Consider the following 17,962-nt stretch of genomic DNA (forward strand, 5'->3'; position numbering starts at 1 on the left):
CTCAAAGACAATGCAGTTTTACAGTCCTGTTTGAACACCCTACCTGCTTATTAGCTTAACACCTAGTTTGTCACTTATACCACAAAGGCATTCAAGGTGGTAAGGATAACTTTTCAGATACTGTCATTTCTATATTATATTATGAAGCATATGCATATATGGCTTTATTTATATTTACACATACAGGCAACAGGTATTTCACACATAGAATTTAAAAGTGAGTACAGGTGGAAATACAAGCCCACTTTCCCAAATAACATTTAGCTGAGATTGCCTATTTATGCAGTCTTTACCATTTAATATAGGGTTCACATTCCCATAGGATGCAATTTTGGAACTTAGGAGTTTGGCTATTATTCTCATCTAAAAATATCTCAGATGAACAGCTTCAAATACCAACAATGTTGTTAGCAGTAATTTGAGTGCTTTAGTACAGGAACTATCTGTTCCTGCATTTAATCATTGTCTCCCCCGGCACACAGGAGCCCTGTATTGTTACTTGGTTACCCCAAGCAGTGCAGCACTGAGCTTGACAGTTTCTGTATGGCGCATCACACTGGGGGAAATGTGGGAGTGAGGAATGCTGAGAGCGCACTTTCTTTCTTCCAAAATGAGATAGGAAGTGCTGCTGGCAGCTGTCTATTCACAGAACATCTAAGCAAGTTAGATCTTCAGCCTCACACTGTCAAATGCCAGGCGGTGGCGCTTGCTTGTTTGTTGGCTTCTGTTTCGTGTTGAGAGAAACCCGGCAGAAACAAGTCCATGTCAATTCTCATGGGATGAGGCAGTAAACTGACCTCACCATTCAGATGTCTGCCTCCAATAGTTGCCTGTTTGCAATGAACATGGTTTGGGGCTTGAAAGATGGATCGTTTCCTCCAGTTTTTTACTTCTTTTGGGAGCTGACAGATCCCTAGAGATAATTCCTGTTTGGGGGGGCAATTGTATAAGCCTGGAACCTCCACTTTGACTGCTTTGTTCTTTTAGATATAGACAGTCAAGTTTAGGAGGTGCTAGAATGATAATTGGAAGTGCGAGAGATAAGAATTTTATTCTTTCGCTGAATCCTTAAACATTTTAATGCCTCTTACCCTGGAGATGTCGTAGTAGCCTCCAGTGAGAACCCTCAGTATTGGTGCTGATTTATTCAAATCAAAACTATGCTAAACCAAACCAAACCCAAACAAAATGTAGAGAAACCAGGTCAGTATTTTTGTACATTTTTGCCTTCATACTCTGTAAGTTATGTTTGTTTTAGAGAAGCAACAAGAAAGTTATATACATAAAGGATATAGGACTATTATGTTTTTAATTTTCCTGCAAGAAATGGATCATTCGCTTTCCTATAAGGTGAACTAGAAAATGTATCATCCCAAGATCTTTACAAATCAGAGTTCAGATGTACCCATGGAATCTCAGTTTGCATTCTTAATGGGAATTTTTTACAGCTACTTAAATATGCCAGTATTCCATATGCTTGGGGGGAATGCAGTGGTAAGAAAGGAGCAAAAATCAGGCTGTTTTATGCTGACACTGAAGCTTTTTCACATGAAAAGATAAAACAAAAAAATCAAGCAAACCTCTGCACTGTTGATAGACAAATGCAATTTTTTTTTCCACAAGAAACTTTAGAAAAATAATTTACATATTTCTACAGAAACTTGAGCCCCTGTGGCTCTTTTAGATCCATGGCAGAATTGTGGCATGGTGTCTGCCCAGCAGTACGGGTGAGCTGCACGGGCTGCAGGGAGAGGAAGGCCTGGGGCCTGGAGGCAGGCCTCTTAATAGAAGGTGGGAGGTACCGCAGCTGGGGCAGGGGATGGGGGGCAGCAGGGGAGGGGCTAAGTTGACAGACAATAGGGGCAGTTTGGGTGGCAACACAGGAGATCAAGTAAGGCGTCATGGACGTGTCCTGAAAAGTGGACAGGAGCCTGAAATCAGTACTGTTGACAAAATCAGCAAAGCAAACAGCAGCATCAAGAGCAAGGGTTGAGCGTCTAGCAATGGCTTCTCATTGCCCATGGGAAAAAAAAGTCCAGTCTTTACCAGGCCTGCAAAGTCCTACGAGATCCGGCTCTCACTTTCCCCTCAAGCCCCATCTTTCTCTCCACTGCCCTGTTGCGTGCTGTGCTCCAGCAAATTCACCTGCCTGTGGTTCTTCCAACATTTCAAGCTTTTTCCCTACTCAGGGCCTCTCCACGTGCTGTTGCCTCTACCTGGAATCCTGTTTGCCCCCATACTTCCTATACACTGTCCACAACTTGGCTGACTCCTATTTCTTCAAGTTTCTGCTTCAGTGTAACCTCCTTCAGAGAGGTCTTTCCTGAATTTCTAATTTATAGGACCCTTGCCCAGTTACACCATGTCACAGTCATCTGGAGCCCTCTGTCTGTCACCTGTGTGACCGAGGTCCTACCATCCTCCCCAACATAAATGGCTGCCTGAGACCCAGAGAGGTCGAGTAAGTTGCCCAAACTATCAACACATACTAGCAAAGGGTATATCAGCCAGGATCCCAGCAAGAGAGAGACAGTACACTTGGATTTGCCTGATTGAAGGAGCCCTTAAACTTAAAGATCCAGGAAATAGATAGGGCTGTGTGGAAAGGGTCATCTGTAAAAGACTGAGACATAGGTGAGGAATGTAGCAGAGAGGGAGGCAGGAGTGGAGGAAACCATACCACACTCTTCTTTCTCCCTTATCTCCTGCTAGTGCTTCCTGCTGGGAAGCAGGAAGGCAAGGGAGCCAGTGATGTGATCTGCATAGATCAGCCCTTCGGGACACAGAACAGGATAAGAAAGGTCCATGTGGAGGCAAGCAGCAATGGAACAGGGATTTGAACTTAATCTGGTTCTGTAACAGATGCTCTTAACAATGACACATGTTTCTCTCTCTGGTACAAAGTGCTTAATCAGGGCTGGTCCTGATGTAGTGAAGACCTGAAAGATCAACGGGACGTTACTGTTTTTCCTGCACTCATTGAAAAGCAGAGTAGGTGGATGTTGCTGAACATGCTTCTGTAGAGGGGAGAGCTAAGGACCATTTATTAATTAACGTAGTGCTTTTCAGAGGTGGAGGAGAGGTCTCCTTTTTATTTTGCTACCTCTTGTAGTTCATTATATTTCTTAGAATAGTCTGAGTCTTGCAGCTGCTGGAGATGACTCTCCAGGTAATTTCAGCATCACACTCTGGGGCCAGCCTGTGTTTGATTCTGCTGCCTCATCACGTTCTGTCCAATCCCCGCAGAACGGGAAGGACATTCATTTAGGAGACCTCATTCCGTTCTCCCAACAGAGCCCCAGTGAGACAAAGCGCCCAGCTCACTCCTAGAAGGTATTTTTCTTCTTTCCAAAGGGAGCTTCAGGAGCATATGGGAAAAGAGGCAGCCTAAACATTTGCATATATCTGTGCTCCAAGGCTGATTCACATAGAGGATCAGCCACCTGCATAAATTTAGCCTACGAGGGCAGCTGTGGTAGTTGTGGGAATGAACGGTGACCGATTTCAATTATGCAATTATTTATAAGTGCTTACCAGGGGAAAAACACTTGGGGCTACTATGATGAACAAAACAGACATGGTGTCATCGTACTTTCAGAAGTTCACTTTTAAAAATACAAATTGCCAGTTGAGATTGAAGGATGTGTCTTTCCCTCCCTTAGGGAATATAAGAGAGGGCAAAGAATAGAGCTTAAAAAAAATCATAGACGTGAGAGACATAAAAAACTATATTGCATAATAGCCTTTTAAACAACCATTACATAAAACGTGATGGTAAGATATGCATATATTCCATACGGCATGTGTGCATTATATTTTTTTATCATACAACTTGAATGTACACTTAGCTGCATCCCATCTTAATGAGAGGGATTTCTTGCTTTCTTTGTACTCATAGAATTCCCTCAGGTTTAGCTAGGAGAGCTAATAATAGCAATAGTCATAGTAAGTCACCTCATTAAGGACAATCACTTTTTGCTGAGTTTTGCATCATTCTCGCTACTTAGCAGTGGCTCTTGGAATTTACTCAAGTCCTCCCAGTTTTCCAGAAAATGAAAAGGAAGCTTCTGTAGAAACACAAAACTTTGAAGATTCTCTAGGAATGACCACAAATCTCAATGTGGCTCTGTGGCCAAATGCCAATATCATCTAGACAATCTAATAAACAGCTTTATGTTTATTAGATTTTATATTTATGGAGCGCTTACTATCTGTAAGGCGGGGAACCAGGAAAAAACCATGTGGTTAAGAGTGCAGGCTCTGAAATCACATGTGTCAAAACCTTAGGGAGGTTATTTAATCTCCGAAGTCTCAGTTTCCTTCTCTTTAAGTGGAGGTAATAAGAACATCTCCTTCAAAATTTAGTTGTGAGGATGAAATGACATACCTCGTATGGCGCCTGGCACAGGTGAGCACTCAGTAGACATCACCTAATCCTACCAGTATTCTCATCATTACTTTTGTTATATCTGATTCCCTCTTCTTAAATAAGTAGGGCTCCAGGATATTGGGGATTTCCTGCCCAAGGGCTGTTTTGTCAGATGCCATCAACAGAGACAAATTTTATATCAGCAGTGGTTTCAAGGGGGAAAGCATAAAGGAACAATCCAGAGGGGAGCCAGTGGAGGAAAATAACAGATAAGATCAAGTGTTCAGAGGAGAAGTTAGAGGCTGAGTCCAGAGAAATTACCTAAGACAGTGGAGCTTTATCAGTTTTGATTCATTACTACATCCTAGGACATGCATGGGCAAGAAGCCAATAGAAGCAAGCATGACCTGCCCTGGGCAGTAATGGTCAAGAATCTTAAATGCCACCTGACAGACAGGACAGAGGTGCTGCTCGCTGGGGTTCTGGGGCATCTGGGTTTAGTGGGGCTGATACGAGGGAGACAAAGCACATAACTGTCCAAGAGTGAATGTGTCTGGACTCACATGTTAGAGACTAAATTTGCTTTCTGGGAAACAGGGTCAAAAAGAGAGAGCTGAATGGAACGTGAGACGAAGTGAAGTTGAGGAGGAGTGAAGCACAGAGGATCCAGGACTTGTCCCATGAACTGCAAGGGGATGCCTGGCACTCTCTCTGGATTCCAGCTTCAAGCGGTTTGAGGTAAAGATGCGACTTCAGCTGGAGCGGCTGAAGATGTTAGAGAGTGATGAGAGAGGCTCTAGGGCACGTAGGGGGAAGATTATGAAGCCTACTGTAGACATTCCAAGGGGGGTTCAGTCTGAGCCTATGGACAATGGAGAGTCATGAAATTCCTTTCTTATTTTCTCTTGCTTTTTATTTTTTTATTTTATTTTATTTTTTTTTTTGTGGTACGTGGGCCTCTCACTGTTGTGGCCTCTCCCGTTGCCGAGCACAGGCTCCGGACGCGCAGGCTCTGCGGCCATGGCTCACGGGCCCAGCCGCTCCGCAGCACGTGGGATCCTCCCGGACCGGGGCACGAACCCGTGTCCCCTGCATCGGCAGGCAGACTCTCAACCACTGCGCCACCAGGGAAGCCCTCTCTTGCTTTTTAAACAAGCAAGTGGCGTGATGAGATTTCTGTTTTAGGAAGGCCACAGTCTTCTTATACCCACAGTCCTAACTGCCCCTTCCCCCTCACTCCCACGCAGCTTGGCTCTTGCCACATCATGATTTATGTTATAGTTATTTTTTTCCATGACTGTCTTCCTCCCAATTGTGAAATTCCTTGAAGGAAGACCTGTGTCTTAGACTTTGATCCCTTCAACAATAAAAAGGGACAAGGACACAAAGATAAAGTACAGATTTGGATGACATCCCATGAGAAGTCTGTTACCAGAAACTCCTGAAGGGCTTGGGCTTGGGGCTCAGGTAGTAAGTTACCACCCTCCTGCAGTAGAATTGGGCCCCTGGGAATGGGCAAGCTGGAATTGGGCCTGCAGCCCTGGAAGCTTCCTGAGAGTCCTTTTTCTCTTTTTCATGTCTTCCCAGTCTTACCATGTGCTCGGCACACAGCCCTCAACATGTGTTTAATAGGTGAAAGACTGGTACCTCTTCTTTGAAGGATGGCCATAGATGGGGACTTCAGAGTGGTGCTTTCCCCAGTGTTATGGGGTCCTTGGTGGTGTGCTGCTTTGGCAGTGGGGCAGCCCTCCTGGTCTCCTGGGAGGTGCTTGCAGTAAAACCACTTCACATTGTACTGCCCGGAGGTGAGGCGCAAAGCCTGGCCACCAAGTGTGGCAGGTGGAGGGCAGCAGCGGGCAACAGAGCCAGGTCAAGCTTCTCAAGGGAACTTCCCTCTAGAGTCCACTGAACCACCAGATGTCTCTGGGCCAGGGAACTGAGATGCACAGGTGACAGGGAAGGGCTCATAAGCAACCAAGAGGGAGAGTCAGTAGGACCTTGCGAGCAAGGTTGGGCTGTAGAGAAACGAGGAGCTGCCCCTTGAAAGCCTTGAGCTAGGCTGGGGACTACCAATGGGAAACTAAAAACCTTGGCCGAGCACGTGGAGAAAGGCACAGCCAGCACCATCGTACAATCCCTTGGTGTTCTGCAGACCACCAGAGTCCTCGGTGAGCTGAATGAGACACATTTTCCAGAGGACCTCAAAGAGAACCACAAATGACCTCTAGGCCCTTTACTTCCTTGGAGAATGCAGTGGCTCTGGAAAAATTCCCTCTCCATACTCTTTTCCACATCCCTCCCACCTAAACCACTCATTTCTGTCTCGTGTGTTTGTTCTTTAGCTGGCTGAGGAGGCTGGTCCTACACTGAAGGAAAAACCTGGGTTTTCCTTGGCCTCTCTACAGCCTCACTAGGGGCAGTCTACCTCAGTTTACTGCCATGACTAGCAGAATTTAGGAGATGTTCTTTCCTTCTTTTAGCCTGTTCTTTACTGAGTTTCTGCTTACTGGCTAGGCAAGATCTCTGGGTTCTTTCTGGTGGCTGATTTACCCACATTTTCACACCTAAAGTAGTGTTCCAGCCTCCTCCTACTATGGCTTCCCAGGAGAAAAAGTGTCTTTACACACACAAGAATAAAAATAATCATCCCCAAAGTGTGAGAAAAGAGATACGGAATGAGGTGTACTCACTCTCGACATTCCTCTTTTCCTTTTTTCTTTTACCCTACCCACCTAACAGCCAATGGAACCAACTGTGAATTCCTTTTGTTAGTTTTGATGGTTAGAATTACTGACTGTAGGCTTTGTGACTTATTTAGAAGAGATTATGTTTGAATGTTCCATTTACTTTTTTTTCTAAGTTCATTGGCCAATGTATCATATCCATGTCCTTGTGTTTTTATCATCTAAATTTATTGTTCCTCAAAGAAGCATCATAAATATCCTCACTGGCTAGAACTTCATTGCCTGGTATCTTTCTAAGTGACTTACTCATGCTCTTCTTTACATAGTCAGTTAACACGTGCTATTCAGTTAGCAACAGGTGCTACTGAATGAATGGTTGGGTGAGTGCCTATTCTATGCGAAGTACCATCCCCTTATTTTATCCTAGGACCATTCTGTTTTTTAAGCTGGACAAAGGAAATAGTTAAGGTCATATTCTTCCCTCTTTAAATAAATATGTGTAGGGTCTCCACCAAAGGAAAGGTTTGAGAATCAGTTAGCTCAGCCACCAATCTCTCTTGGCTGCAGAATCTCTGTATCTTGGGAAAGAATATGACCCTGTGAGGCCCTTCCTGCTCTCTTAGTTCCAGGATTTAGTGGCTCTTCCCTTTCATCACCACAATCACATCCCTGGCATTGGAGTTACTGGATGATTCTTGGTGGCTTAGAAGACAGAATTAAAATCCATCGGTGGGTGATGATTGCAGAGAAACAAATATGGGCTCAATTTAAATAAGCATCTTCTAACAGTTGAATCTCCCAAAGACAAATGAAGCTGATTCACAAGGGGATGAACACGTCACTGGTGTTTTAGGCAGAGGGTGGAAGGCCACTTGTTAACACCAGTTCTCTCTCATGCTTAGATTGTTTATAGCCTTCAGGACACATAATGATCATGGCCTTCTAGAATGGGTATCTTACAAGTTCCTATTGATGCCTGAGTCTTAGCCAGTGGAATAGTGCAGTGCATCTTAGAAACAGTATCTGGCTTCTTTTTAGCAGACGAATAATAAATTTGCATTCGTTGAGTTACTATATACTGTGTCAAGCACTTTTCTTTTTATTCTTTTCATTCCACAGGTAAGGAAACTGAGACTCAGAGGGTTTAAGTCACTTGATCAAGTTCACATCATAGCAGAGCCTAAATCTGGAGCCAGGTCTGTCTGAAAGTCTGTCTTTTCAATACACCAGGCCACCTTTAATAAAGAACTGAAAGCTACGCTTGCCAAGGCTCTGTCCTTCTGAGTATACCATGCATTTTAGTCACAAGTAACAACATTTACAACAGTAATGTATGATCAAGGAGCAGTTTGTAATTTTTTATAAGTGACTGCAGGGTAAACATAGCTCAGCTTCATTCTACATTCACCTCACAACATGTATACAGTCGGCTTGTTCTCACATTTCATGTCAGCAAGTGCAGTGGATGTGGTGCTCAAGGAAGTGAAAAATGATTGAATGCCTTACATTGACAAGGCATTATAACTGGTTATGCTGTGAGAATTGTGAGTGTGGGCAGGTGAGAACAGTGAATTCTTACAGAAGGTAGCAGCTTTTCCCCTTGCTGTTATACCGGCTGAGTTCATCTCTTTTTCAGATATAGGACAGGCACTCAGATAGCTGCTTGAGGGCTGATCACAGATGTGACCATGACAGTACGGTCACTGAGTCCATTAATTCGTGGTTTGCAGAACTAAGACCAGAGTCACCCCCAGGAACATGGCTGGAGCATTTCCCAGTGCTCTGGAAGGCTGGAGCCATCCAAACAGTCAGCCTTTTGGTATCTATTTCCTTCATATAAAAACAGACATTGAACTTGCTTTGTATTCATTTGTTTTCCAGGTTTGCTCTTGCAATTCTCTTTGAATGTGCAGAGAGGGATTTTTCAGAGGTAGCATCTGAACCATAACAAGGAATCTTATCTGGCAGTCTTCCCTGATCTGTCACTGAAAGCTAATCTTACTATAGGAACACTGTCATACATCATAAAGATATATACCCTTTCCAGGCATTTAAAAACTTGTTCATCTTCCCATTGTTGTACAAACACTGCCATTGTCGACAACTGTTGGTTTTCATAATACTACTAGCAAACACTTAATTGCACTTGCTATGTGCCCAGCACTGCTTTAAGAGCTTTTTATCTTACAACTTTGTGATGATTCTCATCTTACAGAGATAGAAACTACGTCCAGCTTTTTTTTTTTTCCTTAATAGACTAGGGAAAAAAAAGTTGAAATAAGAATCCCTGCCAGCTTTAAAGTAGATATTCAATTAAAAACTAAACAAAACACAATCAGTTTCAAAGATGTATATTCTAGAAGTTATTTGTAGAGTCATATTTTTTACTGTTCAATGTTGTTTAATAATTTCTGTAGTTAATAAGAGTCAATAGCTCTACTTAATTAAATATATTTGAGACAGTTGGTATCCCTATGAAAAAATAGCCTTTCTGAAAACAGACCCAGGGTAAACTCTGATTGGAGTTGTTGCCTTTTGTATACTACTTCCATCGCTGCCAACCCCTAAACCGTATTCCTTCTAGTACCTAGTCAGCACCTGGTTACTCTCAGATACTGCTGGCTTTCAGGTGTGTCTGTAGAAGTTAGGTCAGAATTCTTCTATAACCTTTTCCACAATTGCAAAGTAACATTGAATATAAATGGCTTTATCTTAAGTGCAATGGTAAAGGGCCTTATAATAGCATTCTTTCCCTTAGACCTGAATTTAGTTTCAATACAGTAGGTTCACCTGGGCTTATGCAAAATAACTGGTGTTCCTGAAGCTCCTCCAAGACTCTGTTGTGGATGGTTCCCTGTAAGCCAAATCAATGTATCTATATATTTCTAAATCCCTAAATTAGGGGTTCAGACTCTAAAATTGAGACCAAACATCATAAATTGGAAAGTCCCCCAAATTAGAAATGTTGAATAGCTCTACCTTTAAGTCCATCACAAGGCTTTTGAGACACTAAGAAACAGAACATCTTCACAGTGAGGCCTCCACGTTTTGAAATCAGACAGCTTGGGTCTGGTCCCACTAGTAAGGGCAAATGTGGGTACCATAAATGTAATGTGCCTGGTGATGGCTGGTGCATGTGAGGGGCGGGGTGGGGTATGAGTGGAGTGAGAGCAAGTAGGTCGTTGGAGGATCATTTCAAGAGAATCACTTAGGGAGGGAGAGGAGGAAGAATTAAATCACATCAGGCAATGTAGGGGATATTGGGCTGGGATGTGGGTGGAGATTAAGGTTGACAGAATTCCTAGAAAGAGTAGTTCAGGGGATCTAGAAAAGAATAGGTACTTTGGGATAGTGAGAAGTTTCTTTGAGAACCTGGGTGCTATGTCTGGAGATACATTAAAGGAAAACCTGGGACCTCTATTATTGAAGAACCAAGAGGTCTGCAGCTCACATGGTACAACCACCAAAACATCCAGTTGTAGAGAAATTCCAAGGAAGAAAATCCCCACTAGAATCATGATCCATCCCAACCTACCATTATAGCCTTTTGTTTAAATTCTGAGAAGTTGTTTCCTTAAAAGAATGAATGCTTTTTCTTTAAGTGAAGAACTCATTTTTCCTTTGAGATGTAATGATGATCTTATTTACTCCTGCCAAATCTTTATATTATTTGAGTCAGTCTGTGGTAGACGGTTTACTGAGTGCCAAATTCAGTTTCCATGGAAAACCCACACTCCCTTCAAAGCAGTGACTGGATAGTTTTTGGCACGCAGTACAGCACAAGTTTAATGTGACGGGAGGGTGGCATTTTTTTCTGTTGACGTGCTCAAGTTAATCAGTGCTATCTCTCAAAGTATATAGGTAGTTATTCATTTCTTTGCCTGAGCCCGTGTCACCTGCAGAATTGACGCACTCCTTTGATGAGAACTTTGGAAGGAAATGATTTCGTAGTCCTTTGTCGTGTGGTTTAATTTGGGTCTTCCACATGATAAGCCCCTGTTATGAGGAACAGAGAAGTTAAATAAGTGACCCATGTTAGCCTGTCAATAGAGGATCCTGAAACACCATCTTTTTCCTCTAACAATATAAGTCCTGTGGTTCTCTCAAGGTTGATACAAAAGTTATCTTTTACCAGAAGCAACACCTGACCAACTATACGTAATAATGTTATGCTCTTATTTTATGTTCCCGTTTGACTACTTTTAATCATATTTAGATATCCTATCCTATCATATTAATCCTTCTTATTAGATAGCTAGATAGATAGCCAGATAGATAGATAGATATGCAATTATACTAATTGTGCTCTAACTACTTCATTGTCTCCCCAGGTAGACTTTGAGCTCTATGAGATAGAGTCACTAGTTCTCTAATTCCTTAACCCCCCATGCCCTCTTGCACAGTGCAGAAAACACTCTAGGGACCCAATAATTCCTTGTTGAAAATATAGAAGACTGACTATACCAAATGTTGGCAAAGGTATGGAGCAATTGTAACTCTCATTCACTACTGGTGAGAATATAAGGTAGTACAACCACTTGAGAAAAGAGTGTGGGAGGTTTTTTTTTTAAAGTTAAACATACATCTACCATATGACCTAACCATTCCATTCCTAATTATTTATTCAAGAGGAATGAAAGCATACATCCACACAAAAATTTGTACAAAAATACTCATAGCAGCTTTATTTGCAATAGCCCCAAACTGGAAACAACCAAAACGTATGTTCATTAGATGAAAAATGGGATGGAAAAGCAAATTGTGGTATAGCCGCACAATGGAGTACTACTTAGAAATAAAAAGGAACAAACTATTGATATATACAACATGGCTAAATTTGAAAATAATTATACTGAATGCAAAAAGCCTCACCAAAAAAAGAGTACATACTGTATGATTCCATTTATATAAAATTCTAGGAAGTGCAAAGTAATGTATAATGACAACATATGATGTGGTTGCCTGGGGGTGGGAGAGCACGGTGCGGAGATTATAAAGGCAATGAGGAAACTTTTGGGTGTGATGAATATACTCATTATCTTGATTATGGTGATGGTTTAATAGATATATACATATGTCAAAAGTCATCAAATTTACATTCTAAATATGCCTGGTTTATTGTCAGTTATGCCTCAGGAAGCTAAAAAAGTACTGAAATTACCGAAATTATCCTACATGTATCATTTTCCCTTCAGTATCTCGCTGCTGTGTTTCCACGGCAGGAAGCTTCCTCTTTGAGACCAGCATGCAAGATGACATGAAGCAGATCAGGGCATTTAGGTCAGACAGAGCTGGTGTGAGCCAACATGTGCCTCTTACCAGCCGTATCACCCTGGGCAAGCTACTCAGTGTCCTTAGACCTCATTTTCTTCCTCTTCTAGAAAATGGAACAAATAATAGACCAACCTCAGAAGAATGTTATAAAAATTAAATTAGATAAAAGGCCTGGCCCTTCATAAATGGTAGCTACTATTTATTATATATTGTTAGGAACCTTTTTTTTTTTTTTTACAAGACTGGCACACATTTATTGAGAGCTTTCTCAGCTTGATTTAATTCTTGCTGATGCCTAACCAATTACTAAGAAGAAAGCAACTGACAAAGAGAGAGCAGATTATGCTTGGCAATATATATAATACAAAATCACTTCTAGGTACCTATCCACTTAATCCTGCATCATTTGTGCTAAGCTGAATTACCAGCATATGTGTAAGTGTGTGCAGATGTCCTAAGTGGAGAATAGGATAATACAGAAAATGTGTATCAGGGGCAAAGTAGGAATTGATCAACTGAACAGCATGGAGAGGTACTTGAAAGAGTGTGGGTTTTGGTTTACACAGTCTGACTTTAAATGTGAGCTCAGCCACTTACTATTTATATGTGAAGCCGTGGATAGGTTATTAAACTTCTGTGATCCTCAGTTTATTCATATGCAAAATGTAGAGAAACAGTTCACACATCACGAATTTCTTGTGACAATATTTATACTGATAATCAGAAATAATTTCAGGAATAAATATACGTGTAATGGTCCCTATTCTCCTTCTCATTCTGGATAAGGCCAGCTGTGTGTGTACTAATGATAAACAAATGATATAACCTGGGCTTAATGGTATTTTAAAAACAATACCTATTAAAAGTCCTTTGTAAATTCATTCTGGCATAATTGTATGTGTATGTGTGTGTAAATGTGATTGCCAGATTGCTTGAATCTTTCCATTAATATTTCTTTTTTTTTTTTTTTTTTTTTTTTTTTGCGGTATGCGGGCCTCTCACTGCTGTGGCCTCTCCCGTTGCGGAGCACAGGCTCCGGACGCGCAGGCCCAGCGGCCATGGCTCACGGGCTTAGTTGCTCCGCGGCATGTGGGATCTTCCCGGACCAGGGCACGAACCCGTGACCCCTGCATCGGCAGGCGGATTCTCAACTACTGCGCCACCAGGGAAGCCCTAATATTTCTTTTAAGGAGAAAATGTTATCACATTAAAACCTTCTAAGTGCAGGAAGGCAACTAAAGCAGTATTTTTGGTTCAGAGCAGTGAAGGCAGGTGCCCAAGCCAAGCCTCTAATTCCCAAGGCTTGCCCACGTTCCGTAGCCCAGGTGTATCTGCCTGGCGCCATCAGGTTTAAAGGGACCATCTGAGGAGAAGCAGCCCTCAGAAGCTCAGTGGGGAAGGTGGAGGCGGAAGGAAGACTGGAGGAGCAGAGAAGTAGACTCTCCTCCGGACGGGAAGCCCTGTGACCTACTCTGTGAGTGTTCTCCCTCAGACACCAGCGTCTGCTCCTGGGTATGAAAGGTTCATCACCACTTACCTTCTGTTTCTTAGCTCACTTTCCATGGGGTCTTGAAAGTTTGAGAAAGGTACACATTTTAATCTAATTTTGCAAATGGGGAGCCAAGTCCTAGAGACACAAGTAGTGAAGAACTTTGCTTCGAAAGAAATTTTTAGCCAAGAGATTAAAACTATAGACTCTGTACTCAGGTTACCTGGGCTTCACTTTTATCTCTGCTACTTACTAGCTGTGCGATCTGGGACAAGTTACTTAACCTCACGTTGTCTTGGTTTCCCTATGTGTAAAATGAATAGCAATGGTACCTACTTCATAGGGTTGTTGATAGGATGAGTCAAAGCCAAGTGCTCGGAACAGTACCTGGCTTATAGGAAGTGCTGCATCGATGTTAATTATTGTTTTTTGAACCATTGCTTAGTCGGTTTCATAAGAAAAGATTTGGTGTAGTGGGATTGTTCTGGCTTTCCATAATTCTGTTCATCCTAGACTATTTGGCCAGTAACATCTTAAGACGCTGCAGCTTTTTAAACAGAGTTTTGAAAACAGAGAGTTTGGAAACTGAGGGGGCTGTACGCAGACAATTCGTGAAAGCCTTAAGACGAGATTAAGATCAATCAGCACCACTAAATCCCTAGAAATTAGCGGGGCACAGGCCCTAAAGAATGAAAAATGCAATGGGGAATTCTAGTACTTAGGTGGCTTTTTTTCACTCTTTTTCCATCAGTCTCTGGAACGTTTTCTTGTCTTGAATGATTAACCAAGGATTATGGTTCGTGTTATTTCACGTCTAAGTTTGACCGCTGGATAGATTCAATCATGCTACAAAACCATGTAACTGAGCTAGTGTTTAGCTGTGGTATAAATCCCTTGGGATCAAGCTTCAGTTAGGAAACTGTTACAGAAAGATAAGCTTGAGTAACAGTCTTAGAAATAACAAAAGTGTTCCTTTATTTTCATCTATATGGATTGTCTCCACCAATACCCTTTACTGCACATGGCACCTGTCTCCTTATGTAACACATGCTTTTGAACACCATTACCTTTAAGAAGTGTAGTGTTTACTGCCAGGTGGAATGGATTTAACTATTTTCCCCTGATTTTATATTATTAAAGGAACACTTGTGTTCAATCATATAAGCACTATAATAGATAATACGAGAAAGCAGGATCGTTTACAGGTTGAGTTTGGCTTCTAGTATCAAAATGGACTGAGTTTGAATTCTAACATTACCATCTAAAAACTTTTGACTTTGGATAAATTATTGAACTTAAGCTTCAATTATTTTATCTGTTTTTTTAAAAAGGAATCGTATTTGTATCTACTATACGTGATATTTACATATTAGCTTTAGGCAATCAAGATTAAATAATACGACATATGTGAATGCTTATTATACTCGTGCCTGGCATAGAGTGAGCAGCAAATAGTAAATCACTGTTATTCAATATTTTCAGCTTAAATAGTAGGAAAGTTTCATACTCAAAGAAGGATGACCATTTTATGCCTACTATTCTCAAGTTTATCCCTCTAAGGAAGTGAAGGAAACTACAGCAAAGCAAAATCATACTGAAGCCATACAGTAGTATTGTATGGTGGTTATAAACCAGGCTCTGAATTTAGACAAGCTGGGTTCAAGCCCCAGCTGTACCTTATTTCTCTGTGGGTTTGGGCAAGCTGCTTAACCTTGCTGTGCTTCATTTTCTCCATCTACAAAACTGGGTCAGTAATATACTACTTTACTGGGTGGCTGTGAGAATTAAGTGAGATGATACATATAAGGCATTTAGAATATAGAAAACATTCAAAATATTTGAATTACTAATATTCAAGAATAGTCAAGGAAATTGCGGAGTGTAAACAACATAACTAAAGTCAAGTTTAGGTCTGGAGTTCTAGGAAATGTGCAGTTTTGTTCCACTCTATGAAAATGAGGCTGGTATCCATTCAGAGTTGCTACTTGTGTCAAGCTAGGTAGACAATATCTCTGTATTAAGCCTTATTGACTAGTTATGTACCATAAGGAATATAGAAGTTGAAGAATTAAGGAGTTTGATATATTGTTAAAGAGACAAGCCTAAGTCATAGAAAATAATTTGAGGACAGCATCAGATAATATAATTAAGTGCTAAGTGATACGTTGTGGTCTGTAAGAAGAGGAAAATTGTAAAGAATGACACAGGTATCAGAGGAGCTGGGAATAACACACTCTTATGGTAGAGTTTGGAAGGGAGTAGGGATGGATTCAAGTTCTAGTTCAAGAGAACAGCAAAAGCAAAGGGGAGGCGGTGGGCCTGGGCATGGCATTTGTGGAGGGGAGAAGCAGACGAATGAAAACCCCAGAGGGTGTCTATGAGCAAATAGTGAGAACTGAGTATGGCACACCAGGTAACAAGACCTCTAAAGAGTCAAGTTTATGGTTTAACTTGCACCCCTCGTTTTATAGATGAGGTGACTGAGGTATAAAGAACACCAAGTTACACTTACTAGTTGGTATGAGACCCCATCAGCCCCAACTCCTTGGCTAGTGAACTTGCAACTGCATCACTCTGCAGGGTCAGAGATCCTTGAAAGGACTGAAAAATTCCCTAGATGCTTCCCAGATGGTCACAATTCTAATTTTGTAGATTAATTGATGCCCTTTTTTCTGTCCATTTTTCCTAGAGTGAAAAAATCAAATATTAATTCACAGGCCACCAAAACGAGGGCTTCATCAGTTTCCGCTTGAACACCCACCCTAAATAGGTAATTTGATTATTGAAGCGTTGTCTTAGAACCCAGATCCGATTCCCAGGGCAAAGTACTTTCCACTGTATCCCACCACTTGTACTAAATTACTATGATTTCAAACCCTTCTCTTAAGGATCTCCTTATTTCGATCCCTGCCAGGCTAAATGACTCAGGTTTTTGTTTTTGTTCTTTTCATCTACAGAGTGTGTTTCATTTTCTCACTTTTACCAACCCCCTTAAGATCAATGAAATGTTATCATCTACCTAAATGGAGCTTCTAGGATTGCTCTATCTGTCGCTCCCTGAGATCTGCTGATCTGGAGTCTATATTCTGTCATTGTGTTCCTGAATCATGTAGGTCATTAGGTTGGAGTGATGTTTTCCTCCTCCTCTGAGTTATCTATGGCTTGAAGGTTGCAGGTCCTATTGCTGCAGGAGTCCTTTCTTGATAAAAGCTGACACATACATCCTTGGGAGATCCCTGTTTGCCATTACATGCTGGTGCAGTTGTTTTTTTTTCCTTAACCTCTTTATTGGAGTATAGTTGCTTTACAATCGTGTGTTAGTTTCTGCTGTATAACAAGGTGAATCAGCTATACATATACATATATCCCCATATCCCCTCCCTCTTGCATCTCCCTCCCACCCACCCTATCCCACCACTCTAGGTGGTCACAGAGCACTGAGCTGATCTCCCTGTGCTATGCGGCTGCTTCCCACTAGCTATTTTACATTTGGTAGTGTATATATGTCAATGCTACTCTTTCACTTGGTCCCAGCTTACCCTCCCCCCCTCCCCGTGTCCTCAAGTCCATTCTCTACGTCTTGGTGCAGTTGTTTTCACCTTCCCATTTTTCGCTTTTCCCCTCCTGCCACTGTGTGCCCAGCAGGCTGTCAATGAGGAAAGGAGCATCAGGGAAATCAAGTCAACCATGTACGTTAACACAGCCGTGGTTTATTTCAGATGGCTGCTAGGGGAAGAGGAGACAGGCCAGAAACTCTGCACATAAAATACAAATTAGATAGTATGTGCTGTGACTGAAGTTGCAGGGATTTAGGGAAGTTTCTCTGCTGTTTTTTAAATCAGCTTCAATTCCTCCCCTTCACCTTTGAGTGGGTGTAAATTACTTCAGAGTTCTCTTCCCACCCTCACCTTCTCCTCCTCTTCCCCTTCCCTCTATTTCCTTTCACAGCCCTAGTGGCAGGTGAATTAGTGGGGGAATAATTATGTTCTCTATCACCATTTATTACCAGCCCACTTCCCTTTAAAACCTGAGATACTGCTTGCAGGTTGCAAAGTACCCAGAGCACCCTGAAGAAACATCATGTTTATAGGAACAGCTTTTATTGCCAGCGTTAGAGTTGAGAGAATAAGTGCAGGTCTGTTCATC

The 17,962-nt window shown here is 41.8% G+C and overlaps 1 protein-coding gene across 3 annotated transcripts in view; it reads left to right on the forward strand.

Moving 5' to 3' along the window:
- Positions 1-17,962, forward strand: part of PLPPR1 (phospholipid phosphatase related 1) — a 262,742-nt gene that overhangs the window by 78,960 nt on the left and 165,820 nt on the right. For 2 of the 3 annotated variants that reach the window (XM_067040120.1, XM_067040121.1), the window contains exon 2: positions 4,967-5,107. The exons of the other annotated variant lie outside the window; for it this stretch is intronic. The gene's annotated coding sequence lies outside the window, so the exon portion shown is untranslated. The remainder of the gene's footprint in view (positions 1-4,966; positions 5,108-17,962) is intronic. 3 annotated transcript variants of the gene reach the window in all.

This window comes from Kogia breviceps, chromosome 8 (genome assembly GCF_026419965.1).
Source record: "Kogia breviceps isolate mKogBre1 chromosome 8, mKogBre1 haplotype 1, whole genome shotgun sequence".
Classification (NCBI taxonomy): domain Eukaryota; kingdom Metazoa; phylum Chordata; class Mammalia; order Artiodactyla; family Physeteridae; genus Kogia; species Kogia breviceps.